Source organism: Lactuca serriola, chromosome 8, assembly GCF_051521515.1.
Source record: "Lactuca serriola cultivar US96UC23 chromosome 8, Lser_US96UC23_V15, whole genome shotgun sequence".
In the NCBI taxonomy this organism is placed as follows: Eukaryota; Viridiplantae; Streptophyta; class Magnoliopsida; order Asterales; family Asteraceae; genus Lactuca; species Lactuca serriola.
Window position 1 is genome coordinate 177,425,911 of NC_136415.1, and position 19,556 is coordinate 177,445,466.

Below are 19,556 nucleotides of genomic sequence, written 5' to 3' on the forward strand. Positions count from 1 at the left end.
TCACCATAGCAACTTGATAGGATGATTTATTAAGAGAGAATAAATATTATTAATATATTATGAGAATAATATAAAGAGTAATAATATTGTTATTTGATTAATATAAGTCATAAATTAATTAGAATTAATTTGGTGACTTAAAGAGATTAATTAAATAAGAGGGTATAAACTATCAATTGTTTGATAGTTAAATTTTAGACTGTAAATCCTTAAGAGAAAAGGATTGGACGAATTCTAGAGCTAAGGATAGCTCAAAATCGTCCAAGGCTATCTATGGTAGGGATATGGATTGCTTTAAGAGAAGATTATCCAACTAGGGTTTAAGATGAAACCCTTAAGGAGTCTACAAGTATAAATAGACCCCATGGCCAAGGGAAATTGGCATCTCATCAAGAATAGAGAACCCCTGGCTGATTTCCTCCTACCCTCTCTCTCTCACAAATCATCTTCCTTGCTATTTGGTGTTTGTAAGCCATTAGAGGAGTGATAATTGTGACTCTAGAGCTCCAAGACAACAAGATCAAACAAGAAATCCAAATGTATGCTTCTAGATCTGATTTTGTATTGTTCTTATACCTAATTAGTTATTAGAAGACTTGGATTCAAAGCATGTTTAATTAGAAAGCCTAGATCCAAGCATTAGGGTTTTGCATGCGCACATAGGAAAGTTCTTATGGCTAAAACCCATTAGTGGTATCAGAGCCTAGCTTGGTTTCTATTAAATTGTTGCTTGTTTGTTTGTATCTTGGTTGCAAAATTCGAATTTTGTGGTTCTGTGTCTTGAACTCGACGAGTCCCATGGTAGACTCGACGCGTTGGCCTAACTTGACGAGTCCAAGTGTCAGGAAAGGCCAGATTCGGGATTTTTTGATGATTATCTTATGGAAACTTACCTTAATCATATTAGATCAACCCTAATTCGATTTTTTGATATATATGACTATAATCTTTATCTAATTAAAGATATTTATCAACTAATAAAATATTTAATTTCCTTATATGACAATTAATTAATTATTTTGATTAATTTGGTAATTATCTTGCATGAAATCTTGAATAAATCAAATATAGATAATTAGGTAATTAATTGTTAATTAAAATTATTTTTTATTTGATCCTCCATGTTTTAAATGTTTAAAACCTGTCCTCAAGTTTTGAAATTTATGTTTTGTGATTAAAAGTTTTAATTTAGACAATTTAAATTTCAAACCCTAGATTTTAAAAGTTTAAAATACAACCCTATACTAATATAATATTACAAGATTAATATATATATATATATATATATATATATATGTGTGTGTGTGTATAAGTAAAATGCTAGTCTTACCGTTAGTAGGCCTCATTCACGAAGCCGATCTATAAGGTGGGTATAAGGTTGCACCTTATAAAATGGCGCTTAATGGGTGTACACTCACACCTACCGATTGCTTGATCGGTGGAGGGTCGTTAGCCGAACGGGTAGGATAGGGCAACCTCATCCTCTCATTAAAAGTATAATATGAAATACAAAGTAACTACACATTTTTTTTTTAAATTTCCCAATCTTATTTACTTTAGGAAAAGTGAATTGATGCAATCCCATGAAATTACACTTTGCACCCTTGCTAAAAAGTTAGTGGAGCGTGTGTGGTTTACCGGCACACTAATTGGTTCTAAGCAAAGGTGGCAAAGGGTGATTCATTGTTTATCATAGTTCGATGGAGCGTGTGTGGTTTACCGGCACATCGAATAGGTGATCGTTACAATGAAGGCACCGTTTGAATTTGCATGGTAATTCACACCCGCTTTGTGATCCTTGGTACCCCAGTCACAAACAAGAGGGGCATATCGAGATTTAAACATGCCATTGAATAGTTTCAATGAATCTCATCCGAACCTGGGAATTCTCAATACATTTAGGACTTATAGTTAGGTTTTTATGGTGGAGAATTAGTGAATCGTCATTCACTTACCTTCATATTATTTGCATGTTGGATTACGGCATCCCTTTTCTAATATGTGAATATTGTTGTTGGATCCTAGCCCTAATTTTTCTTATTGGGTGATAATTTGGGATTCATATTCTAATCTATCTTTTTCCTTTCTATTTGTAGATGTCGAACGCAAACAACGCTGCTGCTAGTTCTTTCACATTGATGAGCCTTTGCCAGAAGGTCACTTTCGATGGAACGAACTTTAGCGAATGGATAAGATACATTCGCACCATTGCTTGCTATGAGGATAAGGAGGTTGTCCTCGATGAGAAGCTCGAGAAAATCAACCCTGAAATCGCTACTCCGGCTGAAATGACTGCTTTTGAAACTCATGAGCGCGATGCAGCGAAGGTACATTGCATCATGATAGCCACCATGAACTCCGAATGCCAAAAGTCCTATGAGGACATGTACCCGTACGAAATGCATCAAGATTTATTGGAGAGATACCACCAGAACACGAGACAAGAGCGTTATGAGATTTTCACTAACATGATTTCCGCTAAGATGGGTCATGGAGAGTCTCTTACCGTGCACCTGCAAAAGATGCAAAGGTATGTCGACCGCATTCGCAAGTTGAATGTTGACTTTGGGGAAGACTTGGCGATCGACATGGTGCTTCACTCTTTGCCTCCGAGCTACAATCAATTTAGGATGACCTACCGCATGAACAAAGTGGAGGTCACCCTAAGAAAACTCCAAGGTCTCTTGAGGGTCACTGAGAGCAACTTCAAAGACAAGTCTGTTGCACCAACTCCGAATCCACCCGCTGCTCCGGTCTTGGCTATTAGTCAAGGAAAGGGAAAGAAGAGGAAGGCTTCTTCTAAGAACTATCGCAAGGTTAAAGCCCGAGATGGTGCCTCTTCTAGTGGGACCAAAGTTGATCCTGCTAAGCCCTGCCCTAACCCAAAGGAGGCAGAGTGCCACCACTGCCATAAGATCAGACATTGGAAGAGAAGCTACCCAGAGTACCTGCAAGCCATCAAGGAAGGAAAGATCAAGCCGTCTTTCGCAGGTATATACACAATTCAATCTAACGATTCTAATCATGCTATTTCTTGGGTTCTTGATACCGGTTGTGGTTATCACATTTGTTCTAATGTGCAGGGACTAAGAAGAAGTAGGGATGTGGAACAAGGAAGGATCAATCTAATCATGGGGAACAGAAGATCGTCGCCTGTGACCAAGATTGGAGTGTATTCTTTAGTGCTTAGGAATAATTTATGTTTAGATTTGAACAATTGTTGCTATTCGCCAGAAATAGCTAGAAACATCATTTCATTTCATGGTTTGTTTAGACAAGGTTTTAGATTTTCTTTTAATAATGAGAATGGTTCTATTTTGGCTTACCTAAATGGTGTCTTTTATTTTGAATCTATACCATGTAATGGAATTTATGAAACTGTTATGATTGTTGATAACTTAGGAAATGATGTTTTAAACATAGATTCTTCCAATAGTATGGATAGATCATCCTTGTGGCATTGTCGTCTTGGACATGTCAACAAGAAACGCATAGCCCAACTCCAAAAGGATGGAGTGTTGGAGTCATTCGACCTTAGGGAAGATGACATGTGCGAGTCTTGTTTGCTTGGAAAGATGACTAAATCACCCTTCACAAGTACGTGTGAAAGGGGTGAGGGTCTATTGGACCTAATAAATACCTATGTATGTGGACCGTTTAAATCAACCACGAAGGATGGGAACCGCTTCTACGTGACTTTTACCGATGATTATAGTAGATATGGGTATATCTATTTAATCAAGCAAAAGTCAGAAACCTTTGAAAAGTTCAAAGAGTTCAAGAATGAAGTGGAGAATCAATTGGGCAGGAAAATCAAGATGCTTCGATCCGATCGAGGAGGAGAGTACCTAAGTCTTGAATTCCACGATTATCTCAAGGAGTGTGGAATAGTTTCACAATTAACGCCTCCTAGGACACCGCAGTTGAATGATGTGGCAGAAAGGCATAATCGAACCTTATTGGATATGGTTCGCTCTATGATGAGTCGTGCTTCACTACCTATCTCTTTTTGGGGGTATGCCTTAAAGACTGCCGCCCATATCCTTAACCGAGTCCCTACTAAGAAGGTTCCCAAAACACCTCACGAGATGTGGACAGGGAAAGCTCCCTCGTTGGCACATATCAAGGTTTGGGGTTGCGAGGCTTTCATAAGACGAGATACTCACGATAAGCTCGAACCTCGAAGTGAGCGATGTATTTTCATCGGCTACCCGCTGAAATCCTTTGGATATCTCTTCTATAGACCGAAGGACAATGTTGTCTTCGTTGCGAGGAGAAGAGTTTTCCGAGAGCGAGAACTCATAGGCCAAGGAAACAGTGGGAGGCAAATCGAGCTTGAAGAGATTCAAGAGTCGATAGATGAAAGAACCTCTACCGCTGGCACTCATCCCGAGGAGGAAGCTTCGGTTGAACCAATTGACGAGTCCTTACCTCTTAGACGTTCCGATAGAGTTAGAGTTCAACCCCAGTTTTATGGTTTTCATATCACTACTGAATGGGACACGTATATTAGTGACGGTACACTAATAAATCTTGATGAACCTAAAAGCTATAAGGAAGCCATGGCAGGCCCGGAGTCTGCAAAATGGAAAGAGGCAATGGATAGCGAGATCCAATCCATGTATGATAACCAAGTTTGGAATTTGGTTCATAATGTGCCCGGACGTAAGACCGTTGGGTGCAAATGGATCTTCAAGAAGAAGACCAACGTGGATGGAAACGTACACACATATAAAGCGCGATTGGTTGCGAAGGGCTTTAGTCAAACTCCCGAAGTTGACTATGATGAGACCTTCTCACCAGTTGCGAAGATAAAATCTATTAGAGTGATGCTAGCGATTTCCGCATTTCATGATTATGAGATTTGGCAAATGGATGTCAAGACCGCTTTCCTTAACGGAAAGTTGGCTGAGGATGTTTACATGGCTCAGCCAGAGGGGTTTGTGGATCGAAAGTATCCGAATAGAGTGTGTAAGCTTGAGAAGCCCATTTATGGACTTAAGCAAGCGTCTCGCAGATGGAATCCTTGCTTCGATGAGAAAGTCAAAGAGTTTGGATTTGTACGAAGCGAAGATGAATCGTGTGTATATGTCAAAGCCAGTGGGTGTATAGTTAGCTTCCTCGTTCTATATGTCGATGACATATTACTCATAGGAAACGATATCCCGACTCTGCAGGAAGTTAAGTCCTGGCTCGGGAAGTGCTTCGCTATGAAGGACCTCGGAGAGGCTTCTTACATTTTGGGAACAAGGATAGTAAGAGAAAGAAGTAAGAGACTAATAGGACTTAGTCAGAACACTTATTTAGAGAAGGTACTAAAACGTTTTAGTATGGAAAACTCAAAGAAGGTAGAATTACCAATACAAAGTAATGCCAAGATGACTAAGACTCAAAGTCCGAGTACCGAAGCTGAAATAGCAGAAATGAGCCGAGTACCATACGCTTCCGCAGTTGGCTCAATCATGTACGCTATGACTTGTACTCGCCCTGATGTAGCCTTTGCTTTGAGCATGGTTAGTAGATATCAAGGGAATCCTGGCAGAGCCCATTGGATTGCGGTGAAGAATATCCTTAAGTACCTTCGGAGGACGAAGGAATGGTTCTTAGTCCTCGGAGGGAGTGATGACTTGAAGGTGCGAGGGTATAGTGACGCTAGCTTTCAGACTGACAGGGACAACTACCGTTCGCAGTCGGGCTGGGTCTTTACCCTGAATGGAGGAGCAGTGACATGGAAAAGTACCAAACAGGAAACCGTAGCTGATTCAACGTGCGAATCAGAGTACATTGCAGCGAGCGAAGCATCGAAGGAGGCAATATGGTTGAAGAACTTCATCGGTGATCTTGGAGTTGTACCTGCCATAAAGGAGCCCATGGAGATTTTCTGTGATAATGAAGGAGCGGTTGCCTTGACCAAGGAACCGAGGGATCATGGTAGATCATGACATATCGACAGAAAATATCATTTTGTTAGATATCGTGTAGAAGAAGGACAACTCGTATTGAAGAGGATATCATCAGAAGATAATCCAGCAGATTCACTTACGAAGGGACTGAGTAGGGTTAAGCACTTGCAACATGCTAGGAGTATTGGGCTGAAGGATGATATTAGCATAGATTAGATAGTATTAGAAACGTGTAATAGATAAATGTAATTAACATTTGATGATTAAATAAAGGAGTTTTATTTATGAGTAATGTTACTGTCTTATGTTAATTATTTAACTATTGTTTCTCTTTGCATGTTTTGACTTCCAAAATAATTGAGTTTATTAAGAATAATCGAATTATTCAAATATTCCACAATCGTTCATATGCTGGAAGTAGATATGAATGAAGATTGTCGTGAATTGGTGCGTAGATTGTCTAGATGGTATTACACATAGCAAAAGATTGCTGCGACGTTCATGAGTGCTTATGAACTGGTTTTGAGCATTGGAACAAACCCGCGCTTGCTGGAATCACGTTATGGAATATGATATAAAAGGGTGATCGCAAGACGATAATATCATATAGTCTTAAAACCTAGATATATGGTTTGTTATTTGTTAATTGATTGTACATTGATAATGCGAAAACGCATCAGTAACTCGGTGTTATAAAACGCATTGTTGTGTATAGTTGGTTAATGAATAAGTAAATGCATATAAGTCGAAGTTTATCTGTAACTTTTATCCTAAGAGGATAAAAGCGATATCTCGGCCGCTCGATGATTTGATTTGACTTATGTGTTGGGCCCGGTCAGAACTGAATTGATGTGTTCGATTAAGTTCTATGTCAAATAAATCGGAGATCGAGAAACCTAAATGCTTGACTAATCATTCCATAGAATTGTCAGCATGATATCTAACAGAGGACTGTACGATCCCTTATCTAAAGGAGAAGATTGATTAGATCAGAGTTTGACAGCGTCTTTGAGAGCTAGGATTGCAAATCGAATTGTACTTGTGCATATAGTTACTAGACTTATCCGAGTGGGAGACTGTTGGAATAGTGTCTAAGGCTGCAACTATATTAGGCAAGTATTTGACCCGGTTGTGCATGGTCTTTTTGGGTTGCCTTCACCATAGCAACTTGATAGGATGATTTATTAAGAGAGAATAAATATTATTAATATATTATGAGAATAATATAAAGAGTAATAATATTGTTATTTGATTAATATAAGTCATAAATTAATTAGAATTAATTTGGTGACTTAAAGAGATTAATTAAATAAGAGGATATAAACTGTCAATTGTTTGATAGTTAAACTTTAGACTGTAAATCCTTAAGACATAAGGATTGGACGAATTCTAGAGCTAAGGATAGCTCAAACTCCTCCAAGGATATCTATGGTAAGGATATGGATTGCTTTAAGAGAAGATTATCCAACTAGGGTTTAAGATGAAACCCTTAAGGAGTCTACAAGTATAAATAGACCCCATGGCCAAGGGAAATCAGCATCTCATCAAGAATAGAGAACCCATGGCCGATTTCCTCCTACCCTCTCTCTCACAAATCATCTTCCTTGCTATTTGGTGTTTGTAAGCCATTAGAGGAGTGACAATTGTGACTCTAGAGCTCCAAGACAACAAGATCAAACAAGAGATCCAAAGGTATGCTTCTAGATCTGATTTTGTATTGTTCTTATACCTAATTAGTTATTAGAAGACTTGGATACAAAGCATGTTTAATTAGAAAGCCTAGATCCAAGCATTAGGGTTTTGCATGCGCACATAGGAAAGTTCTTATGGCTAAAACCCATCAAGATTGTACGACGACACAGTGTTCCCATATCCATTATGTCAGACAGAGATAGTAGATTCACTTCTAGGTTCTGGCAGTCGCTACAAAGTTCCCTAGGAACTAGGCTGGACATGAGTATAGCTTACCATCCACAGACCGACGGACAAAGTGAGAAAACTATCCAAAGCTTAGAAGATATGTTGCGATCCTGTGTGATTGACTTTGAGAAAGCTTGGGATACTCATTTACCCCTTGTCGAATTTTCCTACAACAACAGTTATCACACGAGCATAAAGGCAGCTCCTTTAGAAGCCCTCTATGGCCGAAAGTGTAGATCCCCTCTGTGCTGGGGTGAGGTGGGTGATACCAAGTTAGCTAAGGGACGAGTTCCCGAAAGCACTATCACGGGTCCGGAGATCATTCGGAAAATGACAGAGAAGATCGTTCAAATTCGTGAATGATTGAAAGCCTCTAGAGACCGACAGAAAAACTACACTGACAAGCGAAGGAAACCATTGGAATTCTAGGTGGGCGACCGCGTTCTACTGAAGGTCTCACCCTGGAAGGGCTTAATACGCTTCGGAAAGCATTGGAAGCTCAATCCAAGATACATAGGGCCTTTCAAGATTCTTTCTTAAATCGGCCCCGTAGCTTACAAACTCAATCTACCGAGTGAAATCAGTAACGTACATTCTACCTTCCACGTCTCGAACTTGAAAAAGTGTCTGTCCGACGAGACTCTTGTTATCCCACTCGACGAGATCGAGATCAACGAGAGCCTCAACTTCGTGGAAGAGCCAGTAGAGATCATGGACCAAGAGGTCAAGAAAATGATGCAAAGTCGTATCCCGATAGTGAAGGTTCGCTGGAACGCCAAGCAAGGACCGGAATTCACTTGGGAGCGAGAGGATCAGATGAAATTGAAATATCCTCATCTTTTTTACTTAGTTAATTGTAACTACTTATTTGCTTAAATTCTAATTTCGGGATGAAATTCCTTTTAAGGAGGGGATGATGTGACAACCCGAAATTTCCATTATGTACAACAGTTCCATTCAATAGAACTCAGAACAGTTTCTGGAAACTTTCAAGATTTTTGGAATACGTTTGAGTATTTTAGGATTAAACAACTTAGGAGATATCGGGAGAGAGGATGCCTTAGGGTTTATTGTGCAACAGTAAAGTCCCGACACATCAAAAGTTTAGAGTTTACGACCTAAACAGGGAGTTTATGGTCGTTAATCCTAAAGGGAAGTGGTATAAAAGTGACACTTAGTTATTTTTATCACTTTTCCAACTTTCAAGATCCAAATCTCAAACTCTCTCAAGTATCATCCAAGTTTTCTTCAAGATCTTCAATCTAGTAAGTGTTTCTAGCCCTTTCAAGTTAGTATATTACCTAATCTAGTGTTTTAACACACATCCATCCGTGAAAATGTTCCAAAAGGTTGATTCTTCAAGCGTCACCAAGAACACACACTAGTGTTCTTGGACTTTTGGCTCATTTGAAGCTTCTATATTGTAAGTACTTCTATCCTAGAGTATCATAGAGCTTATTATACTTCCATACATCAAGAAAACATAAAGAAACACCAAGATCAAAGGTGTTTACGGTTCAAGGTGTTTACGGTCCAAGAACTCCTTGAACCATAAACCCTAATTTAGGGGCCAAAGTGACCCTAGTCCCTTCACAAGCTTTGGAAACTAGTCTAGACTCCTTCCATTATATGTTTACGACTTGAAAACATCAAAATACCATAATCCATATGGGTTTATGGTAGTAAACCCAAAAGGAAATGGCCTTAAGGCTGTAAACTCCTCAAAGGAGGGAAATGGTGTCCTAATCTCTTCTAAAGGCGTAACCATCAAGTAGAAATGCATCTAAAGGACTAGTAGAGCTTCAAAATAACAAATGGTCAAAAGAACATTAGTTTATTTCAGTAAACCCATGTGTTTACGACCGTAAACCTATAGGGGTTATGGTCACAAAACTGTAAACTCCAAGGGAGTTTACCCTTGAACCCCAAACACAATAGCAAGGTCCTACAGCACTTAGATGCAATCCTTATGACTTGTAGCACTTATATAAGGTGTTTTACATGTCTTAGGATGTCTTAAATCTGTCAATTAGTAGTTTAAAGACTAATCGGATACATATATGTGTTATTATATGTTAACTAGGATCATTGAGTGTGTCCAAGTCCTCACTTGACACCTAGCATCCTACCTTATCCGTTCATCCAAACCACCACCTACAGGTGAGTTCATACCCCTTAATCAATATTTTAAATGATTTTAAATGCTTTAATGGGGCGAATACAAGTAGAAAATAGCATGTTATAGATTCAATCACATGTGATTTATAACTGTGTTTTCAACTAACTAGTTTCACATACTTCAAAATGTGATACATGAAATGGTTTTTTGTCTTAAAATACTTTGTTATCAAATGAATTACTTTTGAAATGTTTTATAAAATGACATCAAGTCTTTGTTATTTATTATTCAAAACTCTTAAATGTTTTACAAAACCCCTTTCATTTTCTTGATCAAAACAATATCTATACACTTATGTTCATATATATATATATATATATATATATATATATATATATATATATATGTATGTATTGAAATGAGAACATTCAATCTTCGTTCAGTTTCCACACTCTTGGGTAGCAAGGGTGTATAAATTGTCTTGGACATCTATTACATTCCAGTAAACTATTATAGGGATAGTTTAGGGGATAAAAAACATTATTCCTATTACAAGGAATGCTTATATGAAGAGATACACTTGCATGGATCCTGTTACATGGATACACTTACATGGATACTTTTACCTACATACTATATGATGAGATACTATTACATATTTTACATGTAGATTAGATCTGTCTATCCTAGTGCAAAAGGATACTTTGCGGGACTAACCATTCCTATAACCTCTGTTAGCTACAGAGGTAGATGCACATCTACGGATATCTACGGTTGATACCATTACAGGTTTACTTAAGGGACTAACTATTTCTAAACCTGGCTGTTAGCAACAGAGGTAAATCTACATCTACGGATGTCTACGGTTAATACTATTCGGCATTTACTATGTCGTGTTTGTCCTAGTACCAAAGGATAATACTTAAATGTTTATATTTTCCCTATTACTTTTATTTTGTGATACGTTCAGATAAACGATGAGGTAGACTATATATTGTTAATAGTAGTCATACAGGGAAAAAACTATCTTTGTTAATATCAAAACATTCAGGTCTTGGTAGAAGACTATTATTATACTAGTAGGAAATATGGGATTTTCTAGTGTTTTCATACTTATATCAAATGTTTCATTCAAAGATTTACATGGCATTCATAACAGCTTTCCAAAACAGAGTAATAACACTTAAATACTTATGAATTCACCAACTTTATATTGATCTACACTTTCAAAATAACTTGTATTCTCAGGTCACCAGTAGACAGGTACGATGACCAGGTTTTGAGAAGACGGAGCATAGACAAAACTCGTCTTTTATTTTGATAACATATTTTGGTGTCTTATTACTATAAAAGAACACACATGTATTAAAACTTTACTTTTAATGCAATGGATAATGTTGTTGCTTGTTTACTACTTTACAATGTTATGATACTTCATATGACGTCCTCCACCCCTAAACGTTTCCGCCGTTCTTGGTTTTGGGGTGTGACATATTTTTTTAAAAATATAAATTTTAGGACCTATTTACTAAAATGCACAGGGTCTTCGAAATCTTATGGCATCTTTTATTCATTGCATGTGTTACTAACATATGCAGGTAGTATAAGGACATACAAAAATGTTATTATTTTTAGTAGTATAATCAGAAAACTACTTAGTTATAAGAGAAAACTAAATCCCCAAAACTTGAATTCATGACAAAAAATTAGATACATATAATCAATTAAATCCCAAAAATATTAAAAGTGTAGTAAAGAAAAACTACTCCAATTCGAATTTCAAAATGATCCTGAGTGTTTAGGTGAAAATTTTGTGCTTAACAAGTTATTAATCAAAAAACAAAGTGTAAACAGATCTAGATGAAGATTGATCATCGCATACTCACACATAACAGAAACCATCTTAAATGGTAAAAGAAACCCAAAATCATAGTAAAAATGATGATAAAATAAGAAAATGTAGGGAAATCATCTCGCCTTGATTGCAAATCGAAGCATGAAAGCAGCCATGGATTCCCAAACACACACAGGTAGTAGTAAAATTGTGCGTGTTTTTGTGTTAATTTACTCCAACCGCATGATAGTAAGAGAAATATTCAAAAATCATTGACAAAGAGATTTCAATACTCATTCAATAGATACAAGTAACGATAACAAGAGAAATAAGCAAAAATCATTCAAAAAGAGATTTAAATTATGTAGATAACTTGAAGCCGGTCAAAATTAATACACAACTAAATACTAATAGATGCAGGTAAGGATAGGATGGAAACAAATCAAGAAATCATTCAAGTAATTGAAGAGATGTACATACTAAAAATTAAAAAGAAATTATACCTTGTGATGTTCAATATAAACGATAATGATTGTTGGAGGGTTTGAATGGCATTAAATCGAGAACCAACAATCAATAATCAGTTCTTGTGTGTGATTGATTGTAACGGAGGAGAGGAGACGGTGATATTTATTTGAACCAGAGTGGTAGAAAACGAGAAAAGTAGAGATGAAGGCTGGGACCCGTTCCAAGTAGGAGTATTTCTGTCAAATTAGAAATAGGATAGTACGTGTATTCCGATTAGTTCCACCTTTTTGGGTTGGACTATTTTTTTAATGAATTGTCTCATTGGACTTGGTCAAACCCCCAATTAGTTTTTGTTCCAGGTATGCCAAACACTCTCTAAAAAATTTAGTGTTTTGCTGTTCAACTACTTAATTCGGTGTAAACAATTATATCTTGATATAAAGTATTTGACATAAATTATCCATACACCATCATATATTTTTATAAACAAAAACAATAATCCTTGTTCTATTGACCCTTCTAAATACAATTCCACGTAATAAATATATGTAGGTGTGGACAATCAAGAGACGATATTAGACTTTGTCAAAACAGTGCCATGTTGAGATTTAAGACGTTTCCTGACAAACTTCTTATATAACCCCAAAAAAGTAATCCGCCAACAGGAACACATCTTTATAAGAAGCCTTTCACTGCATATACTCTATCAAAAATGATTTGTGTATGTGTATCGATGATGGCTCAACCGAACAATGCACTTTTGTCCTCTCCAGTCTCTGTGATAGGGTCTTAGTTCATGTCACCATATCAACGTGATATTATAGTTGATAGAAATCCAAAAGGAAACATTGTTATTACTGATATGAGCCATAAAACCATGCTTAAAGTTAAATGATGCGATACATCCTTTCATTATCAACAAGTGCTACTCGATGTTGATGACAAACCCATCGTTACAATGCATAAGAAGGTGACTTTTAGTTCGATTTTAATACTTCTTTTTTGTTCTTTGGGTTGTTTTGAAAACATGATGCTAAATTTAACATTGTAACGGATTAATCTATCTTCAGACCATGAGTGAACACGATATATGGAATGTATTCAGGGGTGACAGTAAAAGCACATCAGATATGATATTTACCACAAAATCACATCACGTGATCCAGTTTATGACCAATGTACATGTGTTCTTGGCAAACCAAACGGTAGTAAAGATGTTTGTGATTTCAAGATAACAGGAAACTGGTCGAAGAAAAACTGCACTATTTATATGGGAGATACTTCAACAACAATAGCCCAAGTAATTTCCATTCATTTTAGTCTTTTCGTTTGCTTTCTAGTAGATATCCCTATTGTCAGTTAGGTGATACATATAACTTATACAAGATTAGATAAGTTCATGAAAGTATGGCTCCAGGTCAAACTAATTAGTTGACTTATACTTGTAGGTGAATAAAATGCAATCATCTGAGAATGTAAAGTTCGTTAAGGACAAATTCATGGTGACAATTAATCCCAATGTTGATTACGTAGTTGTGGTTACACTTAAAGGGATTGTTGAGGCTATGAGAAGCCTTAACAAAAAAGGTGAAGTTGCTACTGGATCAGGGGTGGGTGCAGTTCTTGGTTCAGTTCTTTCCTAGTCATATTAGTCGCGTTCTATATGCCAAATTCCATATAGATTGTATCATAGAATGATTTATAGTTTCTCCCACTTATCATTTTGTTAGTTGTAATTTGTGGAGAAAAATAAAGTGTGGTTAGGATAGTTTTGACAGTTTGTATATGTGTGTAGAAGTAGTTATACAACCCCCAAAAATATCAATGATCATGAGCATTGAGGGGGGAAAAGTGGGCATTGAGGGGGGCAAAGACCCAATTTTTTTCATTATATATATATATATATATATATATATATATATATATATATATATATAGTTAAAATGAAAAATTATAGGGTTTTTGTCATAGAGACCCGTCTAACTTTTACTTTTGGTTTCAAAAGACCAATATTGTTTTTTTTTTGTCTTTATGGACCCTCAAACTCGAAAATTACCTGTCTCTTATACCCTTATTGATTTCGTAATTTATTTAGCCGGTTAAAAAGTTGATGTGGCCGTTGACTTAGGTGGTCAATTATTAATTGTGCCAAATGTGTAATTCCAGAGTGGAAAAAACCTAAAAATAATCTTAATTTATTTTCCATAGTCGTTTTATAAGAAGAGAAATGGAGATTTGAACTAGCGTTTTTAACCATCGTATCAACTACTGAGATTACACTGCTGCTGTCGAAGTTATTTTACTCTTTGAAGATTGATTCACTGTCGCATGGCTGATAACGATAATGAAGTTGTATATCTGAGAGTTCATCTACTCTACAATGGTGTATTTGTTCGACATCCTTTTGGGTATGTTGGTGGGAATAAATTCCTCTTCACTGATGTTGATTGGGCAGGTATGGATGTAATGGACTTTTTTGATTTTATTGATAGAGCTATCAGGGAAGAGTTTCAAAACATCTACTACTGCTTACCTAACATCCCTTTATCTAGAGGGATTCGTCCCATTGTAGATGATTTGGATTTTGCCCAGTTTATAGATAGCGGGTATGAATACGGGGAAATTTTAGTTCATGTTGATCATAATGGGAATTGGTTGGAGGAATGGTGGGATGATGGCATGAATCTGGTTGTTAGTGAAGATAATGAAAGTGGCCTTGAAGATGATGGTGTACCTAGAAAAGAAGAAAACACTGCCCCTGATGAAACCCATCATAATGTAGGTCTTGAAGATGACGTAATTGACATTGACAAAGTACCTTTGAACAAGACGACTGGAGATGAGTTTCTTAGTAAGTTATGTCCTCCTGAAGGTGATACTAGTGACAATGAAGTTGACGAAGAAGATGTTGAGACCCATTCCATTTTCAAACCTGATATGCAATGGAAGAGGCAAGTACCAGTCCTTGGGATGAAATTTGAAATTCCAAAGCAGCTGAAAAATATGTTATGTAACTATGCCGTGGCAAATGGATACAAACTATGCTTTAAGAAGAATGATAGTAAAAGGTTGTTGGTGTTGTGTTGCAAAGGAGCATGCCCATTCAGGTTATGGGCTACATGGATGAGGAAGGAGGTGTCATTTAAAATTAAGTCATTGAAGATTGAGCATAATTGTGCTAGAAACTACAAACTAGGATCAATTGTCACATACTCTTGGATAAGAGAGCATGATACAAAGGAAATTTTTCATAGACAAAAGTTAACAATTAGACAATTGAGATTGGAGGTCATCAGGAAGTTTGGAATACAAGTTAGTTTAAGTCAATGCAAAAGAGCAAAGGCACAAGCCATGAGTCTTATCGAGGGGACTCTTATTGAGCATTATGCAAAATTGTGGTCTTATGGGAAGGAAATTAGAAGAAGCAATCCAGGTTCAACAGTCAAAATGGATGTCCAATGCATGCCTGATGGTTTGACTTACTTTAGTAAGTTATATGTATGTTTTGCTAATGTGAAATATGGTTGCTTAGAAGGTTGTAGAAAGGTGTTAGGTATAGATGGATGTTTCCTTAAGGGTGTATGCAATGGGGAATTATTGTGTGCTATGGGTAGAGATGCTAACAACCACATATTTCCAATTGCATGGGCAATAGTCTGTGTTGAGAATAAGGAAAATTGGATGTGGTTTCGGGAGTTGCTTAGAGATGATCTTGAACTAGGTATGGGCACTGGGTTTACCTTAATGTCTAACCAATACAAGGGTCTTATGGAGGCAGTTAAGGATGTGCTTCCTTGTGTTGAGCATTGACAATGTGCAAGGCACATTGACAATGTGCAAGGCACATTGTTACAAATTTTAAGAAGAGGTTTGCATGGTTTATTTTTGAGAACCTTTTTTGGAAGGCTTGCAATGCAACAACACCACAATCTTTCGATGAATTCATGCAAAAAATTGAAAGGTTAAGTTCGGAAGCCCATAAGTACTTGATGGAGAAGGAACCAAAGACCTGGTCAAGAGCATTTTATGAGGTAGGGAGGGCATGTGCTGCAGTGGAGAATGGTATTTCTGAGAGCTTTAATGCAGTAACTGTTGAGGCCAGAAGGAAACCAATAATCACTATGTTGGAGGATTTAAGGTTATATCTCATGGAGAGGATGTTTAACTTAAAACACAAGAAATAGATAAAGGATGTAAGTCCTGCAATAAGGAAATTACTAAATGGTTTAAAGATTAAAGTTAGGTACTAGCAAGTGCTCCCAAGTGGACTAAACAAGTTTGAGACAAGAAATGAAGGTTAAGCTTATGATGTGGATCTTGACAACATGACATGTTCTTGTAGGTTATGGCAACTAAGTGGATATGGGTGCACCCATTCAGTTGCTACAATATTATTTCTGAATAGGGACGCGGATACCTATGTGGATCCTATTTTCTGCAGAGCAAACTATAATAAAACATACTTGAATAATATCTAGCCTATGAATGGTAGTAACATGTGGCCAGAGAAATCATTCACCCCACCCTTACCTCCCCAAAGAAGAAGGATGCCTAGAAGACCTGCAACAAAAAGGAAGAGAGTATGACAGAGAAAATAAGGAAGCATAAGGTATCAAAAAAGGGTAAACCCATTGTGTGCAATGCTTGTCATATGTCTGGCCACAACAAAGTTACTTGCCCCACAACAAATAAGCCAGTTAAGCTCAGGGTGAAAAGACCAAAGATAACCATGACTACATAGGTATATTGAAATGATGTTGTCATTTTGGCAAAGCAAATTTGTAAATCTTAAATATTGATATGTTACCATGTACAGGAATCTATAGTTGAAGGGTCGGCGAATGGTGGTGCAGTAGGTGTGCAAGGATCAGTTAATAGTGTTGTAGGTGGTGTACATGGAGGTGAAGGTGGTGTGCATGGTGGTGAAGGTGGTGGAGTGCATGGTGCTTGAAAGAAAAAGGTACTTTGAAACTGTATAAGTATACCCCTAACAATGTTTTTAGTATTATTAATGGAAGGTTAATATGGTAATTTATTATTAATGGAAGGATAATATGGTAATTTCATTATTTAATGGAAAGGTAATATGGTAATTTTATTATTTGAAACTGTACAAGTATACCCCTAATATTGTTTTAAGTATTTTGAATGGAAGGGTAATATGATAATTTTCTTATTTAAAGGTGAAAGCAAGTGGAGTGGGGGTTGCAGTTAGAACATGAAAGCCTTCTGAGAGAATTTTGAAAATAGAATGTGCAATAGCAGTGTATGGGAAAAATGGTGAAGGCAGCTCAACAACAAATGCAGTGGATATAGATTAGGGTTTGTCTCTTTACACATGTGTCATGTTTTGAACCTTTATGTTATGTAATAGTTTATGTTGTTGCTGCATTGGGAACATTTGTGTCTTTAAAACCTTTACTTAACTTCACATGGATCCCCTAATTATGTTGTTTGAACCCTATGTAATTTGTCTTTATGACTTATTGTTCTAATATCACATGTGATGGTACCCTACTATTGTATCAGTATTCAATCCTTGAGTTGGTCCAAAAATGTACACTCCTCCCAAAATGTTGTCATTTTAATCCGGATGTGGATCCCATGTGTGGTCCTCATTTTACCCAATGCCTTTTACCTGTATTGGTCCACAAACTCAATCACTTTCACTTGTCTGTTGTACCCATGTGCTATGCATTATATTCAATTGTTTTGGTCCACAATAACTAATGCCTTTTATCAGTATTCAATTGCACTTAACAAGACCATTTAGTGGAACAAAATTATAGTAAAATAAAGATGCTTGTTTCCATTAGATACAAAAGTACATGGGGCATACAAAAGTTGATTAAATTACAGGGGCATTGACCAGACAATGGCATTTACATCCATACATATACTAATCTATATCCTACCTACCATAAACCACCAAAAACCATAGAAGATATTCATATCCCCAACCCCAAGTTTACAAAAAGGGAGAGCATCTATACCACCAAAAACCATTAACTACACCCAATCCCTTAGCCCCAACCATATCTATCCCAACACCTTTGCTTTTTGCATCATCAACATAACAGCAAGAAGCACAACAAACATCATAGCAATCCTGAACTTCAACCTCACGAACTTCAACTCACCCCTCAGTTGTTTCTTTTCTTCAACAGCCATGGCTAGCTCATCATCAACAATTTCTTTAGCAGCAATAGCTTCAGCATTCAGGTTCTCCAGCAAAGCTACCCTTCTCTCTAGTCTTGCAGCGTAACTAGTGTCTTTCATTAGTTTCAACTCATACTTGAGACTGTTGAAAGCATTCTTGTAGTGTGGTGTCAGCTCATTATCGATCCACTTGTAGTATTTACACTTCTCAACTGCCATCTCCACCTACAAACAAACATACCAACGAAATATTCAGTCACACACACCAGAAGCTCGTTCCACTATCCACTTAATCGAGAATAGTAAACCCTTAACTTAAAATTATCCCCAAAGTTTGCTAAACCCTAATTCCACAATCTTGAAAATAGATTTAAAGAAGACGATGCTTACCAAAGAGTCAACGCAGTTGCAAAATCTACGAGTTGGATTCTTATATGACATCAACATCCTTTCTACGCTTAACTTTGGATAACGACAAGCGCACAGGTTGTTGTCATGATTCCTAGTAGCGAGAACAGTGTGGTTATCAAATGATGATCCAGGTGAGTATGCCATCAAAGGAGAATCTAATCGATTCTTAAGGATTCATGACCTGAAAGGTAAATGTTATAAACTGCAAATGATCTTGAATATCTTGTCTTCATTTAGGGCACTCTAAATAGCGTATTAATGAAGTTGATCCGTCACTTGCCAACTGTGTATCTACGTGGACAACATTGTCCACCTATGTAGTAACTTAATGGATAACCGACAATTGTGTGTAAATTTTAGGGTAAAGGGTATAAGAGACAGGTAATTTTCGAGTTTGAGGGTCCATAAAGACCAAAAAAAAACAATATTGGTCTTCTAAAACATAAAGTAAAAGTTTGATGGGTCTCTATGACAAAAACCCAAAACTTTAATAAACAAGTAAGCAACAAAAACAAACTCAACCTATTATTTATTGTAGGTGTTGACCAGTCGATGCCATTGATCAATCAAGAGACGATGTTTGACTTTGTCAAAACAGTGCCGTGTTGAGACTTGCGACGTTTCCTAACAAACTTCCTATAAAACTCCAGAAAAATAATCTGCCAACAGGAACATATCTTCTTTATAAGAAGACTTTCTTTCGTACTCTTAATCAAGAACGATTTACCTGTATGTATCGACG

General features: G+C 36.9%; 1 pseudogene; it reads left to right on the plus strand.

Moving 5' to 3' along the window:
* Positions 1-12,980: 12,980 nt before the first annotated feature.
* LOC145067641 (protein LURP-one-related 10-like) lies at positions 12,981-13,887 on the plus strand (annotated as a pseudogene).
* The last annotated feature ends 5,669 nt before the right edge of the window (positions 13,888-19,556 follow it).